The following is an 18832-nucleotide window of genomic DNA, read 5'->3' as shown; positions in this document are numbered from 1 at the left end:
TATAATAATTATTCCAGTTACACACCGATTTTCAGCGTACTGCTATAAGCGGTTTGCCTGGTAGGCGTGAAAACTAATAGTTTTTTTTAATTCATAAAAATCGATTGCGTAATTGTGACACAGGTTGGGGTTTGTATCATATCTCGATGGCCTTTAACTGGATTCCTTTCAAACCACAAAAAGGCACTCCTACGATAGTTACTCCATCTACACAACAATTTTCAGCTGATTCCTTCAAGCGGTTTACCCTGTGGGCGTGACAGACCTTCGACCTTATTTTACGCAAATAATCGGTCATATCTCCGTGAATGTTCATCGGATTCCTACCAAACTTAGTACTGAGATTCGCCTTAATGAGCCGTTTCAGTGTGCCAAATTTCAGCACGCATTGGTGTTTTATGGCGGATTTTGCAAAGTGTGCGAAAAGAAGAAGTATATAGAAGGAGAAAAAAAACTCAAATTATGGCCGCTCGTATCTCGAAAATGGCTGGAGCGATTTTCTTCAAATTTGGAATGTGGACTCCCCTACCTAGCCGGCACTTCTGTAGCAACTTTGGTTTCAATCGGATAAGGAATCACGGAGCTACAAAGGTGTGAAAATTACGTTTACTTTCTTCCTGTAAATATACTCACGGTGTGGTGCACCGGCTTCTTGGGCCGCACGACACACTACCGTGTGTCTTGATATGCATGTGCGTAATGAAAGTACATACATATATATATCAGCGGCGGAGGAAGTAGTTGATATGAGGGGGGGCTGGGCTGACCCAGACTTATTTCTATAGTTTGGTAAGGTGAGACCAAAAAAAAAAAAAAAAAAAAAAAAAAAAGGTCACAACCAACTGACAAGAGCTTTCCACCTCACCAGCTACCATTTCTAGCTGATAAACTACATAAAAATCCTTACATAGCTCGCTACACACTGACTACTTTATTAGAGTGACTGCTCTATTAGAGTATCTCGATCTTTATCACGGTTTTCAGCCCCATGCATTCCAAGAAAGATAATTTCGGTGTGATATCATTCTGAGGGGGGGGGGGGGGGGGCTTTAGCCCCCTAGCCCCCCCCCCCCCCCTTTCCGCCGCCTATGATATATATACAAACATTATAATACTTAAACACTACATTCTTGTTTTGTCACTTGTCTTGTAGTTTTATAGGGTTCTTTCATCACCAGTCACACATGTACTCTGACATTCTTGAAATTTTAAACATTAAATTGTGCTTAGCTATATCAAATCACGTTAGACCATTCGTGTTAGATCGAAATCTTTTATTTTAATAAATATCACAACACTATATATACATATACGAAATCACTAATCTATTTCTTCCCTCTAGAACCACCTAACAATGCAGTACAGTTGATAACTTAAACTCACTAACTCTGTACATATCACACTTATCTGCTATTTTATTATTTAACCATAGTCAGTACCACAATCACTAAGAACTTATCAACAAGACAATTAAGTTCCCATGAATACAAATAATTGAACACATTTACACTTAATGGATTGTGTGTTCTACAATGTGGTAGAAATGTAAGTGTTTTTATCTCACACATAGTGGAATACGACTGGTGACTTGATATGTGGAAGTGTACTGTATCTACACATTTTCAATGGATGGATAAGTCACAGTGATCATAATGTATTCAATGACCTTAGTGTTGACCTACATAGCATAACGTATTTCAAATCAAATTGTGACAGCAATCAAAGTCATTGAAGCAACAAAAAGGCACGTCATTATTATAAAGTAGCAAAATTGTTTATATAACTGGTCCAGAAGATGGCATGGCATACATGTGATTATTGTCACATAACGTGATTATCAACGCATGGCACCAAGGAAACTGACTGATGAAACACTTGAGTCAATACTCTGGAATAAGGTACCAGTAAAATTGCAGAAGGAAGTAAAAGAGATCACTGATGGATCTGTTCAGGAGTTACTCCATAGACTCCTAAGAGCTGAAGCTGTGTTACAGGAAAGGGCAAGACGGACATCACAACAGACCTCCAGGAAGTGCTTCATTGGAGTAAGTGTCAAATCCCAGAATTATCCAAGTCCTGAAGTAGGACAGATGTCACAAAGAATGCAAGAACAGGTTGCAAGCATTTCTACTACTGAAATGAATTTGAGAAGGGTTAAATGTTTTAATTGTAATCAGAAGGGACACCTGGCAAAGATGCGTCCTTTGCCCAGGAAGTCTAGTAAAAGAGTAGCTATAGAAACTGATGATTCCCCTGTAGATCCATGGTTTTGTGATGTGTTTATCATGGATGCTACTGTTGGCAAGTGAGTTCTAGAGGGCCAACATATAAGGTAGACATTATTGTTGGTGGTGTGCCAACAAGAGGTTTATTGGACCATGGAGCCCAAGTTACATTGGCAAGGGAAGAGTTACTGCCAATGATAAGAGAGAAACTAGGGTGGTCCAAGGAGCAATGTCATGCTCATAATCTCCCTCTTGATGTGCAGCCTATTGGAGCAAGTGGTAGACCTTTGGGAGCAATAGCTCTAGTGTTATTGCCAATTGAGGTAGAGGAGACAGGAGCAAGTGAACTAATTCCTTGCTATGTGCTCGACTCTAGTAAGCCAATATGGCAGGGAGAGGTGAGAAACTAGTGTTATCTTGGGCACAAATGCCTTAACCAGTTTAGGATTCACTGTAACACACATAGATGGCACAGTAGCGTCACCAGTAGAAAGTAAAGCTGAGGTATCAATATTTTGTGTTACCCTACAACAATCATTACGACTTGGCCCATATCAAACACGAATAACAGATGTAAGTTTGTCTGATGAGGTTACTACAAATACAATGCAAACTGGTGTGTCGTCTCCTTCTGATGACCTTGTGAAGGAAAGGTTGTGTGACTTCCCTGATGAATTATGGAATGGTAAGAAGGCTTTTAGTGTACCCCTGAACAATTGGACTCAGGAACCAGTGGTACTAGGGAAAGGAACTGTTGTTGGGAGATTGGAAGAAGTATCTCTAGTTGAGGAACAAGACCCATTGTGGACAAACACCAGTGATGTACTTAGATTATGTAGAGTGGATTCTACTCAGGCAACTAGTGATGGACAAGTCAGAAGAGAAGAGTTACAGAGGCAGTTAGATGTGGGTAATAATTGTGCTGAAGAGGAGAGAATGTCTCTTATTGAATGCTTGTTGTCATTGAATCACATATTTGCTCTTACAGATGAGGAACTAGGTGAGACTGGACTAGTAGAACATGTGATTGACACAGGGCAAGCCAAGCCAACCCGGACTACCCCTAGAAGATTGCCGTACTCTCTAAGAGATGAACTAGAAGAAGAGTTGAGGAAGCTATTGCAGACAAAGTGCATTGAACCGTCAAACAGTCCGTATGCTTCTGGTTTAGTTCCAGTGTGCAAGAAGGATGGGAATTTGAGGATATGTGTAGACTATCGTGCACTTAACAGAGACACAGTTGCTGACAGATATCCGATACCAAGGATAGATGAACTCATTGATGCTGTTGGAAATCATAAAAGAAAGTGGTTTACTTCCTTAGACTTGATGAAAGGTTATCATCGAGTTCAGATGGCTGAGGATAGCAAGTGTAAGACAGCATTTACTTGCCATCTTGGTTTGTTTCACTATCGTCATATGCCATTTGGGTTCACCAACGCCCCGGCTACATTTCAACAACTTATGAACAAGTTGTTTTGTGGTGATGAATGGAACTTTGTGTTTATATATTTAGATGACATTTTAGTGGTTTCTGCTCCAATGGAGGAGCATATAGCTCATGTGAGGAAAGTATTGTGTCACCTGGATGAGGCTGAACTGAGACTGAAACCCAGCAAGTGTAAGTTTGCTCAACAGGAGATAGAATATCTGGGATTTACTCTAGTGTTGTAATTTTTAACAATAACAATATCAAAAACCAGTTTTTGTAAGGGATAAAATTTATTGTTAACAATAACAAAACTATAACTAAAAGATTTTTTATAGACAGCAACAATTAATAACAATAACAATAATGGTCACAGAGTTTTTGTAACATTAAGGATTTGCTTTGACAATTAGCTGGTTAAAGTCACTTCCCCTGGTAGTATTTATGATTATAGGATATATCTATGAAAAGCATGCAATTAACTAACCAGGTGGAGTTAGCTACCATGCATTCTGTGAAGGTGTAAACAACACAACAAGCAGATGTACTATGGGATGGGTCAGCCAAGGCATAAATAACTTGCTACCAACCACCTATTTCACTTGTAAATTAAGTTCTAAAACTAGTTGACTTTGAATGATAGCAATGAGTGATCTAGCAGTAACTGGTAGACCTAAAACAAGTCCAGTGTGGGATTATTTCAGCTATGATGAAAGTGCTAAAAAGAGCAAATGTGAGGTTATAACAAATGTAGTAACTAAGACTAAGTGTGGGAAAACCTTCTCAGGAAAATTTAGCACAAACCTAAAGTTGCATTTGAAGTCATCACATAGAGAAGCCTATGATGAAGTAATTAAGAAGGAAAAGCAAAACAAAGAGAAAGAAAATGAAAAGAAGTCATGTACTAGAGCTAATGCTGCTTGTAATTTTTCAATGGAAAGTAATCAACCACAAATCACTACTTTTCTTAAGAGGCCCAAGCTGTATAACAATGAAGATCCTAAATGCAAGGCTATCACAAAAACGTTATCTATATTTTTAGCAGTATCTAGTGCCCCTATTAGCTTGGTTGAGGGTCCAACTTTCTCTTCACTAATCACAGAATTAGACAGTAGGTACTCTATTCCATCTAGGTATATGATGTCAAAGAAGATAGACGAAGTGCTTATAGATTTAAAAGGCAATATTTTGTCCCACATGTTGCAAGCTAGAAAAGTAAATTTTTGTACTGACATATGGAGCAAGAAGGGAATGACTGCTTCTTTTATTGGTGTCACTGCTCATTTCTTTGCCAGTCACAAGCGTCACAATGTCACTTTAGCAGTGAAATGCATGCCAAGCCCTCATACAGGAGAGGAAGTATTAAAGATTGTTTTGCAAATCTTCAAAGATTGGAACATTCCTAATCACAAGATTGGAAGCATAATAACTGATAATGAGAGCAACATGGTGAAGGCTTTCAAAATTCTACAGCTACAACAAAAAGAAAATATGCAAAATGAAGGTGATGATGAGGAAGATTTTGAATTGTGTGATACAGATAATGTAGATGTATTGGACACTGGCAGCTTAGATGATTCTTTACCTGATCAGGAAAAAACCATCGAAGAATCACATCAACAAGACATGTATGAACAAGAAAGAGAGTTCGATGAAAATGAATTTGAACATGAAATAGCATTTGTTGGATATAGGAGGCTTAGTTGCTTTGCCCATTCATTACAACTGGTTGTCAGTAAATTTGATGAGTGTAGTGTATTTAGACACACCATTAAAAAAGCCAAGAATATAGTAAGCAAATTTAACAAATCAACAAAAGCAACTGAAAAACTGATTGCAAATGCAGGCTTAAAACTACTAGGAGATTTCCCAACTAGGTGGAGCTCTACATATCTACTGATTAATCGATTTTTAACAGTCAAGGCTTCTGTTATACAAGTTCTTGATGAGCACAGCTGGGATGGTTTGCAGAACAGCGAATGGAGAGTTCTAGAAAATATTCAAGAATTGCTGCAACCCTTTGCAGAATACACGACTCTGTGTAGTGGGGAAGAATATACCACTATATCATCAGTTGTACCTATTGTAGTAGAATTACAGTATCACTTGGAAGAGATGTCTACAAAGCCTGGAATGGCTACCATATCAAAAAGGTTGAACAATGAGCTGAAAAGCCGTTTTGATAAATATGTGAATCCCTCTGCAGCTGGATTTGATGTGTATTACTTAGTTGCAACATTTCTGGATCCAAAATACTAGCTAATTTTGAATGATCAACAGACCACAGTGGTAAAGGCACATCTTATAGTTGCATTGAAAACTGAAATATCAGAATTTACTGACACCACCCTTGAGTCAGGAAGCACAGAAACTGTGTCTGTGGTAGCAAATAGTGATGAACAACCTCCTCTAAAGAAATTTCGTCACTTATCCAGTATCATAAGCCAAAGATTATGAGAAGCACACCAGGTTGACAAAGGTATAGCTGCAACTACTGCTGAAAGTGAAATTGAGAGATTTTATGAATTGCGGTTCAACATACCAACGCCCAGTGAAAAAGATGCTCTTACATTTTGGTTAGAGTTGGAAACTACATTACCAAATCTTTTTCGCTTAGCAGTAGACTTAATGGTAGTACCTGCATCTAGTGCTCCAATAGAACGCACCTTTTCTATAGCAGGGTACTGCTGTATTGGTAGACGCAATCGTTTAACCAACACTAATTTAGAGAGAGAAGTCCTGATTAAGGCTAATGATCAGTACATTTAATACATGTATACGTATAGAATATGTAATTTACCTTTGAATGTAACAATAGCAATAACAAATATTAACAATAACAAATATTAACAATAACTAAATTGTACCCGCTGGCTTCACTGTTAACAATTAATAACTAAAACTAAAAGTATTTTGTGAAGCTCTACAATAACAACAACAATAACAAAATTTAGAACACATTACTATTACAACACTAATTTACTCTGTCACCAGAAGGAGTGAAACCAAACAGTCTGAAGATTCGAGCTGTTCAGGAGTTCCCATAACCAAAGTGCTGTAAGTCTGTTAAACAATTTCTTGGTCTTGTTAACTTTTATAGGAGACACATTCCTAATTTAGCAGCTATTGCCAGACCTCTCACAGCATTGACCAGAAGAGATAAGAGCAGTGGAGGATGGGTTGCTTTTGATTGGACACCTCAATGTGAGCAGGTATTTCAGAGGCTTAAGAAGTTACTAATCACCGCTCCAGTACTTCAGTGCCCAGATATGTCTAAACCATTCTTCTTGTGGACAGATGCTAGCGAAGCAGGGTTTGGAGCTATTTTAGAGCAAGAAGGTGAGGATAAACTGAGAAATCCTATAGCTTATGCCAGCAGACAGACCAATGATGCAGAGAAAAGGTATGCCCCCACTCAATTGGAGGTGGCAGCATTAGTTTTGGGAGTAGAACACTTTGAAATGTACTTATTAGGAAACAAAGTCACCGTTTTTACAGACCATCAAGCTTTAGTATCTGCTTTTCTGACTCACCTGAAAAGCCAAACAAAAGGATTAATGGCACGTTGGTATCTCAGGTTGTCTAGATTTCTTCCTAACATTGAGTTACAGTTTAAGCCAGGAACTACTAATGGAGCTGCTGATGCGTTATCATGATCACCAACTGAAGTGGCTAACGTATGTATAGTGAGTGTTACATGAATCAGGTGATGTGTTGATCAAAGTGCAGAATGAACAGAGGAACGATGAAGAGTTAAAGAGGCTTATCATTTACCTGCAGGACAAGATTTTACCAGAGGATCCAAAACAAACTGTCCAAGTTGTCAATTTGGGAAAGAAAGGTTATTACCTTGTTGATGGAATATTGTATTATGAGAGTTCAGATGTGCCTGATCGAAGAAGGATAGTGGTACCTCAACATTTGAGACAGCAAGTCCTAGATGAGAATCATGATGCTATATTTGCTGGCCATTTCTCAGCCAAAAAGTTGAAGAAGAAGCTTGATCTGTTACACTACTGGCCAGGCATGATGGGAGATGTATATAACAAATGTACATCTTGTATTGTATGTGCTTCTGTTCAGGGTCAAGGTAGACGATCCAGGCCACCATTGAAGAATATTCCTGTGTCAGGTCCTTTTGAAGTTGTGGGAATGGACTTTAAAGAAATGGATCTGAGCCGGAGTGGGAACAAGTATGCTCTTGTGTTCCAAGAGTACTTAACAGAGTGGCCTGAAGTCTATGCTGTGAAGGACAAATCAGCTTAGACAGTAGCTAAGTGTTTAACTGATTTTGTGTGTAAACATGGTGTGCCTAACCGTATTATCCATGATAGGGCAGCTGAGTTTATGAGTGATGTGTTGCAGGAGACTTGGTTTGACCCAGTCACCAACTTCGGGAGCACATCCACAGACAGATGGGCTTGTAGAGAGAATTAACAGAACATTGAAGCAGATGCTATCTAAGATTGTTACCAAAGGAGGCAAGGACTGGGATGAACTGTTGGGACCTGTCCTGTTAGCATATCGAACTGCACCTCATTCATTTACAGGTGAGACACCTTTTTCATTGTTGTATGGTCGGGACCCTAGGGTTCCTACCAGTATGAACTTTTACCAGCCATCAATGTCATTGCCAGCAGAAGAGTCTCGGTATGCTAAGGAGTTATTTAAGGAGCTAAAACAGGCTAGACAGCTTGCATAGAAATGCATTGTTAAGGCTCAACAGAACCAAAAGCATCACTATGACAAGACTAGTAAGGAATCTCCTATAGTGTGTGCAGATTTAGTAATGATGAAGGTTGAACCCAAGTTCCGTTTGGACCGCACTTACAGAGGACCGTATCGAGTGTTAGATGTCACCTCTACTAATGCCATCATACAGAAGGTTAATGATCCTAATTCTGAGAAACTGAATGTCTCTTTACAGAGGTTGTCCAAGTGTGACAGACAGTTATCTGAAGAAGTACCATGGATGGGTCATGGTAGATCCAGGAGAAGGAGACAAATCAGGAACACAACTAGACCTAACTCTACAGATCAGTCAGTAGTGAGTGAAACACAGCAACAACCTACAAATGTCACAGTAACCAGAAGAGGACGAGTGATCCACCCACCAGCACGATTTAATGAAGTGGCTTCTCCCAATGGATCAGCCAAAACAGGTGGAGGGAAGTGTGGAGTCCGGACGATTGTATGCAGAAATATCCAGAAGTGTGGATCACGTGAAGGGCAGTCTTAGAGAAGACTCGTGAGAGTGGCAGCTTCAAACTGAACTCAGTCTCTATGTTCAATAGATTACTGTATTTTAATTTATTGTTATATTAAGCCACTCAATTAAGTCATTGTTAGTACACGCAGCAGGTGGTAGCAGTCACAGGGAGCGCCTTACACATGAGTTCACACCTTCAGTCACGTGTCCATTCTCGTGTGATCTTTGCCTTTACATCCTCCCTCCCCTTGAGAAGAGGAGCCCTCCACAGTCATACAGTATCAGGCAGGCTTCTTCACTACTCTGCCAGCACGTGTCTTAGTTGCTTGGTTCTGACTGGTATCATCCTGATTACTAGTCACTTCATCCACTTGGGATTTCTCTGGAGGTGGTCTTCTAACTTGACGACGATGTCGAGGTTTGTAGTGTCCCTTCCAGGGCTGAATATCACCAGAAAAAGAACCATTGCACAAGGAAAGACGCTGCAATGATACAACCAGTGATTCCGAATTCGGATCATTCATCATCTGAATTGTTGCATTAGTGGTTGTAACATCTTGAACAAGGTAGGGTCCCTTAAACCCTCTGTCTAACTTAAATCTTGGCTCCACTTTCAGTATAACCAAGTCTCCAGCACAAATTTTGCTATCCTGAGCCCTCTTATCATATTGTTTCTTTTGTGTCTTGATCATTCGGGATATTCTTCTTTGCTAACATTCTAGCATTCTTCAACTCTTTGAACAGTTGTCTGGCATACTCTGATTCAACTGTAGGACAATTAGTGGCTGGTGCATAAAAATTCAGTGCTGTTGGAATTCTGGCATCACGGCAAGAAAATTGGTGACTGTGAAGTTGATGCTTGGGGAACAGTTCTGTATGCTAACAATGCTGGGCCTAAACACTCATCCAGTCCTTTCCCACTTTTTACACAACTTTGCTCAACATTCCTTTAAGAGTTCTATTAAATCGTTCGACCAATCCATCTAATTGAGGATGGCCACCTGATGTTGGGAACTGTTCAAGACCCATAATAGAGGCAGTGTCTTGCAGGACGTCAGATAGAAATTCTGCAGCTCTATCGTGAATTATTTTACGGGGCACTCCATATCACTTCTGCCAGGCAATGTGCTACTGTGGTAGCGGTTCTATCTGGTACAGCGAATATTTCTGGCCATTTTGTCAGATAATCCTGGAATACCAGAGCGTAACGATTACCTTTACTGTTGATGTCCATTTCTTTGAAGTCCATTCCAATAAATTCGAATGGTTCCCCAACAGGTATACTTTTCAGTGGTGGGTTATGTATTCTCCTCTGACCCTGTACTGATGCACATGTAACACAATTACTACACTTCTTATACACATCACCTTTCATACCAGGCCAAGAGTAATATTGGCTCACCTTCTCATACATTTTCTTTGCTGAAAAATGTCCAGCGAATGGTGCATCATGGCTTTCTGATAGTACTGTGTCTCTCAGTTGTGTTGGGACCACAATCCTTCTGGATGGCATCATAGCATCTTCGTGATACAGAATTCCATCAACCACATAATACTCTCTGTTACTTTGATCCATTACTTTCTTAGCGGCAGTGTCATCATCAGGTAGTATCTTCTTTTCTACATAATCCAACAGTTGCTTTACATCTACATCACTACTTTGCTGCTCTTAAATTCTCTTCATCAAAGGGTCTTGCTCTGAACTCACTACTACTTTATGTACTTCTGGCTCTCCAACAGGAGCTCTGGATAGAGCATCTGCTACTACATTTGCTCTACCTGGCTTATACTCTAATTTCACTGTTGGGAGAAATCTTGCCAGTCGTAAGTACCAACGAGCCTTTAGTCTGACTTTTTAAGTACGGTAAGTATGACTTCACTAACGCTTGGTGGCTGGTATACACAGTCACCTGATTACCCAGAACATGCACTTCAAAGTGCTCTAGTGAAAAAACTAGACCTGCTACCTCTAACTCTGTAGCAGCAAACTTCTGTTCTGCTAATGAAGTAGGTATACTGGCAAATGCAACAGGGGCTGTCTTTCCATCACTAGTCTCTTGTTCTATATAGGACTGCACCAAAACCAGCAGTACTGGCATCCACCCACAAGAAAAAAGGTTTTGTCAAATCTGGTGGCTGTAACACTGGTGCTTTAGAAAGACGACTCTTGATCTCCTGAAATGCTTCCTGGCATTCTTCTGACCACTTAAACTCTGCAGTCTTTCCTGTTGCCTTGTCTGTTCTGGTTAACTCAGTCAATGGCCTTGCCAACATTCCTAAGTCTTGGATATGACTTTGATAGAAATTAACTAGTCCTAAGAAACTCTTGATTTCTTGAGCAGATTTAGGCTGAGGAAACTCTTGTACTGCCTTAACTTTAGCATTGTTAGGCTTAACTCCACATGGGGTTAAAGTGTGTCCAAAATACACAATCTCAGTTCTTGCAAAGTGACACTTCTCAGGCCTCAACCTTAAACCTACCTCTGTTAGTTTAGTTATCACTGCTGACACACGTGTAAAATGTTCTTCAATTGACTTAGATGCTATGAGTATGTCATCAAGATATGTAAACACAAACGGCCATTTCTCCTTATCAAACAACTTGTCTATTAACCTTTGAAATGTTGCCGGAACATTTGTCAGCCCGAACAGCATTCTTCTGTACTGATACAATCCTTGGTGACACACAAAAGCTGTCTTCTGCTTGTCTTCATTTCTAACTTTGACCTGATGGTAGCCCTTCATTAAATCTAATGCAGAGAACACTTTAGCCTTACAACTACCCACTCGATCAATCAACTCATCGATTCGAGGGATCAGATACTTATCTGGAACAGTATCTCTGTTCAGTGCTCTGTAGTCAACACATATACGTAAGCCACCTCCTTTCTTACGTACAAGCACCAATGCTGATGCATATGGGCTGTTAGACTCTTCAATACATCCATACCTCTGTGTAAGTTCTCTAACTCCTTCTCCAGCTCTTCTCTTAACACATATGGTATTCTCCTTGGACAAGTAGATACTGGTGGTGCACCCTTGGTATCAATAACATGCTCTACAATGCTGGTCTCTCCTAGATCATCATCAGTCAGTGCAAATGCTTCACCATGTTGTAACAGTAGTTCCGCCAATTTCATCTTCTGTACATCACTGACTGCATCTCCAATCTTCAACTGTTCTCTAAGTCGTTCACTTCTGTCTTCACTACTGATGTGGCAGACTCTAGCATTAGCTTCGAATTCAACTTTCCAATGAGGATCGTCCTTTGCTACAAACTCAGCACGCTCAATCTCACCAACTTGACTCTGTTTCTTCACCAGGACAGGAATATTACCCCAGTTAGTTAAAGAAATCATCAAACCCTTCTGTCCATTCCATAGTTCCTCTGGAAAATCACAGTTATTTGTTGCTAGAACTGCAGCATTCGGACTCATAATTCCACAACAATTCACTTGAGGAGGGTAACAATTTCTCCATCAACAGTGGCTGGAACCAACCTGGTTTCAAGTGAATACTCTTCTTCACAACTATCTTCAAACTACTTTTCTCATTAGAAGTATTCGTCTAGTCCTTGTAAACTGGGTGAATTGGGGTTCCATTTGGATACCCTTCTTGTTTTGTGGCTTTTTTCAGCGATCCCTATTCCCATTTTAAAATTTACAATTTTTTATTCATCTAGTTTATGTACTTTTTATTAATCCAGTAATGGATTATGAAGAAAACTGTTGTGAATATTGTAAGGTTACATGTGCTTGTAGAGAGATCAGTAGTGAGATATAAGTAACATGAGTGGCAGCATTTCATATCGTCACATTATTTTGCCAGTGAAGGAAAGGCTGTGGTTTTAGATTGGAAAGACAGTTACATACCTGGTACCTACACAATTGTAAATTCCAAGGTAAATTCAGGAAATAACATATCACAAGGTGAGCTTTAATTAGAACCATGTGTAGAGACAATGCCATGGAGTGACTATAAGCTTATCTTATAATTAGTTTACTCACCGTTATGGCTGTTGCTGGCCACTTTGTGAATGAGAGGCTTTTTGTATAACAAACTGCTGCATGGGGCTCCAAAAGCCAGCTGTTGTACGTGTCATTGAGGTAACTGCTTAAAGTAAACTATTTCTGTACAAACTGATTGAGAATCGGTCAGGACCATAGTCACATGGCTGTTTGCTGAGGTGACCACCCAACTCAAGTGACCTTTAAGAGAGGTTCCACAGTATTATTATAGCTACGTATGTAAGATCTGCATGACATGTACAGTACTGACCCCATCAATGTAGACACATACATGCACTTAAAACATACATGCACATTGTAAGTAGTAACTCTTTCAAAATTCAGTCATGACACATTCAAGGGCGTAGCCAGGAGGGGTTCAGATAAACTCCCCTATCAGAGATAGAAATTAAAAATCACACCCACCTTACAGCTCTGCACTACTCTTGAAGGTCACATTGTATCAATGCTGAATCATCGATGAATCAAGTATTTGAATCAGATGATTAATTGTGCATGTGGTGAATGGTGGAAATGGTGAAGGACTGTTAGTTGAAATTTGTTACAAGGCAGCAGCTGTGATAAACTTGGATGGTCGTGTTATACATGTGTCTAGTTAGCATGACTATAGTTGATGCATATTTACATGATGATTGCTGGCATGTGATGTCTTGAATATATTGGAGTACAAGCCAAGTCTGAAGTTACTGACCATCAACAGGACCAAGAATAATGTTTATACTTGGAAGGAAGTTTTGCTAACTAAGGAACCCAAGTGCGGAGGGCTCCCATATGATCAGTGTGTTGTCTGGAAACATAGAGGGGTATAAAGAATCTATGCTGAAAATAAAGATTAGTTAGTATTATAAGTTGCATAAACAGCAGTGTGTAGCTAGTTAGATGCACAAACAGCACCTTTTATTGTTACTGCCCAAGGGCACATTTTTTGTATGCATCATTTTTGTTCAAACATGGTCCAGGGGAAGCACTCAGGCCTTCTCCACATGGACATTCCACTTCAAATCTGAACCCCCTTCCTGGCTATTCCCTTGACATTGCTATTTTTCGACACATGTGCAAGCTCAATATTAGATACACCTGCAGATCCAGGCCCTTACTTGTCACAACTATTGCCAACTGGTATTATTTGTGCAACACTCTCATGAAGGTGCAATGGTATGTTCTTGTGTTGTGACATACTGTGCCATACCCACATGTGTTCCTTTATTTTATGCGACACACTTGCTGGATCCAATTCCTTACCATTAGATGTAATCTATTTTTGTCTTGTTCCTCATCTTTTCTTCTATTCATCAGGTAACAAGCAAAGATCATCACATGACTACACAAAACTTACAGAAAAGTATATTTAGTAAGAGGTCAAGTTACATGAGAATGTGATTTAAGCATGCAGTGTACAGTAGGTACATCCTCAAGTCTGGAACTTCATAACAATTAAATACCCGCTTTTTTTATTATGGGTTTCAATTTTACATTGTTTGGGCTCGTGTTTGGGACTATTGGCCATCTAAGTCTGATCAAGGTCACAGATTAACCTTGCAAAGTGTCCGTATAGCACTATTTCCTGTCATAAAAATATATGTAATCTCATGCTTTTAATTAGACCTAGCACCTTTCCCACATAGCCTGGTGTATCGAAAGTGCACACATGTGACGCTATAATACCTGTACTTGATTTTCTTGACGTCCGCTAAATCATTGAGAATTAACTTTGACCAAAATTCATCACCGGAAAAAACTCGCACATTGTAACATCACATGACCATAAAGCAGATGCACGCCCAGTAACCTATGAGGTATGAGGCACTGGTGGTAATAGAACTTTGTTGGCTCTCACAACAACCGGTATACCGGTGTCAATAAAAACCACCCACTAGCTATTGACACCGATGTGTATGCCCCAAGTATTCGACTTTAGGGGATGCATAAAGTAGTGTTAACGTTAGGGTTAGGATCTGGTTCAGCTTTAGTTCCTTGTTCTTTAATAATAATATAGTACACCCTTGCCGTTTGCTACTATGGTTGCATTTATATAGTACACCCTTGTGGTTTGCTACTATAGTTGCATTTATAATGTAGAAAACAGAGGAAGGTGGTAGCTGGCAGCGGTGGCCGCGAGTCAGTGGTAGGCCCCGTGACCGAAGTACGGAGGGTCTGGGGTCGGGGATCCGCTTTAACCCGACTTTTTTTTTCGTTTTACAATACTTTTTGTGTCTAAGGTTTTTAGTTCACCGGTGGCAATAGCCTTTCGTAGCTCTAAGCGCCACCGGTATACAGGTGGCTATAGAGCCGGCCAAATAAAAAACCTTTCGGTTCAGTAACCACTACCTTATTTCCAATCCATGTTTACGGGCGTATCTATGCTATAAGAGACCTTGCACGACAACAAGATGTCACGTGCGGCAATTATTATTTGAACTTCAAAAATGAATTGATTTGATTGGACGAAATCGTATGCACGTGATTTTCGCTTGTTTTGTTGTCGAGCAAGGTCTCTTATCATAAAACCGCTGTAATGTCGTGGGGAAGTTGGAAACATGGGGAATCACCCGCTGGTGTAATTGTTTCTTGGTGGATTCCGAACTGCTATAATTTTTATGAGAAATCTCGCCGCTGGGACTTTTACGTGGTTGGAGGATGCTTTGGCCATTGCCGCTCTGATTCGTGTTGGTTTTATCACCATTACGTTGTTGTAGTCAATGAGACTGGAAAAGCATGGTATATTGAGCTTGTAAAACCCTCTAGAGGGCAAAAAAGGTCTAGCCTAAGAGTAGGTCCTTATTATTGTTGTCCACCAACACAACAGCACTACGGATATTACACTCATACTAGTCTATGGTGAGCCATGATCTTGGTGTTGTAGCTATATGTGACCGGATTTGCGAAAAGGGGTCTTCCACACACATCTTATTTACCTACTTTGACAAATCATAACTTTGGATTGGAACAAGCCATTGATTTTAAACTTGGTCGGTGGTGAGCATCATGGATGAAGTAAATTTCAAGTTTAGAAGTTTTTTGAACACTAACTTATGATCTTTCAAGAATTGGATGTGTGTGGAAGACCCCTTTTTACAAAACCAGTCACATATGTACAGAATGTATTATATGGATGGGGGAATTGACTGTGATGAGTCTCGTCCGCTGCGACAAGTGATTGGCGTAGGGGAGAAAGATACAACTTTACATCACGTGTGCTGACAATACTACACTCACGTGATCTTACAACAATATGTATTCTAACTAGTGCCTAACACAATATCTATATGTGACCGGGCCTGCGATAATAGGGCATGTGGGCACATGATTTTTGCCTACTTTTTCACACTTTCATTACTCATAACATTTTGTACCAATATGCTATGGGATAGCAATTTTCAGCTCTTAGTAAGCATTTAATTGGTATCATGATGCAAGTTACAGAATGGAAAAATACGTTTCCAATACTGAGATATGACCTGTAGAGTGATGGGGTGTAGTTTGTGCCCACATGCCCTGTTTTTGCAGGCCCGGTCACATATAATGTTTCAGTCATACGTCTCTACATAATTATATCGGGGCAAAAAAACTAGTGTAACAAGTAACATGTATACCTCTATTTAGAAAATGCTATGCATAGTATGCTTTGATTTTTGGCAGCCATAATGAGGTCTTTAACAAAACCATGAAGAAAGAAACCTGCTAGTAGGTTTCTAACTAACTTAGTTAGAAACCTGTTAGCAGATAGACCTCAAGCATTGCAAATCTCACTTTTGATCATTTTTTGCTATGCATGCTCTTCAAAGCACATACAGGCTAATAGTCCATAGACAAACAGGATAGTGCTGAGCAGTTTTGATATTTCATAGACAGTACGGTATTGTCAACTTGATATTGCGGTATGACTAAATTATTTGCATACTTTAGTTTGATGCTATTTTAGACCTACAGTACCGTAAGAGACGAAAGTTTGGAGGGACTAAAGTTTGGCGAATTTGGCGAATTCGTAAAATTCGCCAAACTTTAATTCGCCAATTTTAGCCAAGTGCCAGCTGCGGGTGTGAACACGTGTTAGCCGGCTAGTTGAGGTGTCAGCGATGTCTATTCTGAATTACTTTAAGCTTAAAGAGAAGCTCAAAACTATTGATGATCAATTACCTCGTCCAGATGGACCCTTGAATAAGGAAGTTGGGATTCCTCGGTTAACTATTGTTTCTGCCAATGTCGCGGTTCGTTCAGCGATCGCCTCTCAAGGCAGTTCAAGAGGGCCGTATCTCCATTTAACTCCAGCCCAGAAGTTCCAAATTGGAAAGAGAGCTAGTGAGAATGGAACTACTAACGCACTGCGTTATTACAAGGCGACTTTTCCAGACCTACCCGAGTTAAAGGAAACCTCGGTAAGGAGGTTTAAAGATGCCTATAGAGAAAACCTGAAAAAACGGGTGCGATGTGATAATGCTGATGAACTAAAGGAGCTACCTAATAAAAAAATGTGAAGACCACTGCTGGTTGGTGAAGACATCGATCAACAAGTGAAAGAATATTTGAAGTTCTTGCGAAAGAAGGGGTCGGTAGTTAACACTGTTGTTGCAATAGCTGCAGCAGAAGGAGTCATAAAAAGTATAGATGCAAACTTGTTGGCATATGATGAAAATGGGATTCGTGTCAATGAAACAGGTATTGAGCTAACCAAATCATGGGCAAAGAGCTTGCTACATCGTATGGGGATGGTGAAAAGAAGAGTCAGTAGCAAGGCCAAAGTTGACGTTGAGAATTTTGATCGCATAAAAGAAGGATTCCTGTTGGATATACAAAATGTTGTGTCCATGGATGAAATTCCTCCTGCCCTAGTGATTAATTGGGACCAAACAGCAATTCAATATGTGCCCACTTCATCATGGACCATGGAGGAGGAGGGAGCTAGAAGAGTCGAGATAGCAGGGAAAGATGATAAGAGGCAAATTACCGCTGTTTTAGCTGGCACTATGAGTGGCGAGTTCCTACCTCCTCAGTTAGTTTATGAGGGCAAAACACGTCGCTGTATCCCAAAAGTAAGCTTTCCAAGTGGTTGGGATGTTACTTACACTGATAACCATTGGTGTAACGAGTCTACAATGAAGGATTACATACATAAGATAATCTTACCATATGTGCAGAAAAAAAGACAAGAGCTGAAGCTATCCTGTGACTATCCTGCTCTAGTTCTATTTGACAATTTTAAAGGCCAGTGTACAACCAACATTCTTACCACCTTAGATAACAACAACATCAACGTTCTTTTGATCCCTGCTAATTGTACTGATCGTCTGCAGCCCCTTGATATAAGTATCAACAAGCCTGTCAAAGAATTTTTACGAGGTAGATTTCAAGAATGGTACTCGAAGCAGGTGTGTAACCAGTTGAAAGGAGAGGAAGAAAGAAGTCCTATTGATTCACGTCTGAGTATACTAAAGCCATTGGGAGCAACATGGATGATAGCTGCGCATGAATACATCGCTAGAAAACCAGACATTGTCAGTAATGGCTTCAAATTTATGAAGGACATTTTAGATGTATGTTAGTAACAAAACTATAATCCCACTTTCATGAGCTATTAATCTGTTTGTTAAATTAGTGTAATATATTATCAACAATGGTGATTACAAATAAAGTTAAAAGTATATGAAATACATTGTTCAGTTATTTGCATGGGAACAAAGAAAAGTGCTCATTTTTAAAGCAGGTTACAAGGTGTGATCTCATCACATCTTGCTTCAGATTTTGCCTGCTTGGGTTATGGCCCATTGCTAGAGCTACACCAAAGGCTACAGCATAAACACCGCAATCTTTAGTACCTTCCTGTTTCCTGCATTGCATCATCTTCACTGTTGGCACCTCACCATTGTATGTAAAGCATTTCTCAACAGTGATCAGGGAATTCTTATCAAGATAGCGGAACATGGAATTGTAGACTTTAACAGTA

The sequence above is a fragment of the Dysidea avara genome, chromosome 1, assembly GCF_963678975.1.
Source record: "Dysidea avara chromosome 1, odDysAvar1.4, whole genome shotgun sequence".
Taxonomy (NCBI): Eukaryota; Metazoa; Porifera; class Demospongiae; order Dictyoceratida; family Dysideidae; genus Dysidea; species Dysidea avara.
Note: the sequence above shows the minus strand (reverse complement) of the source record.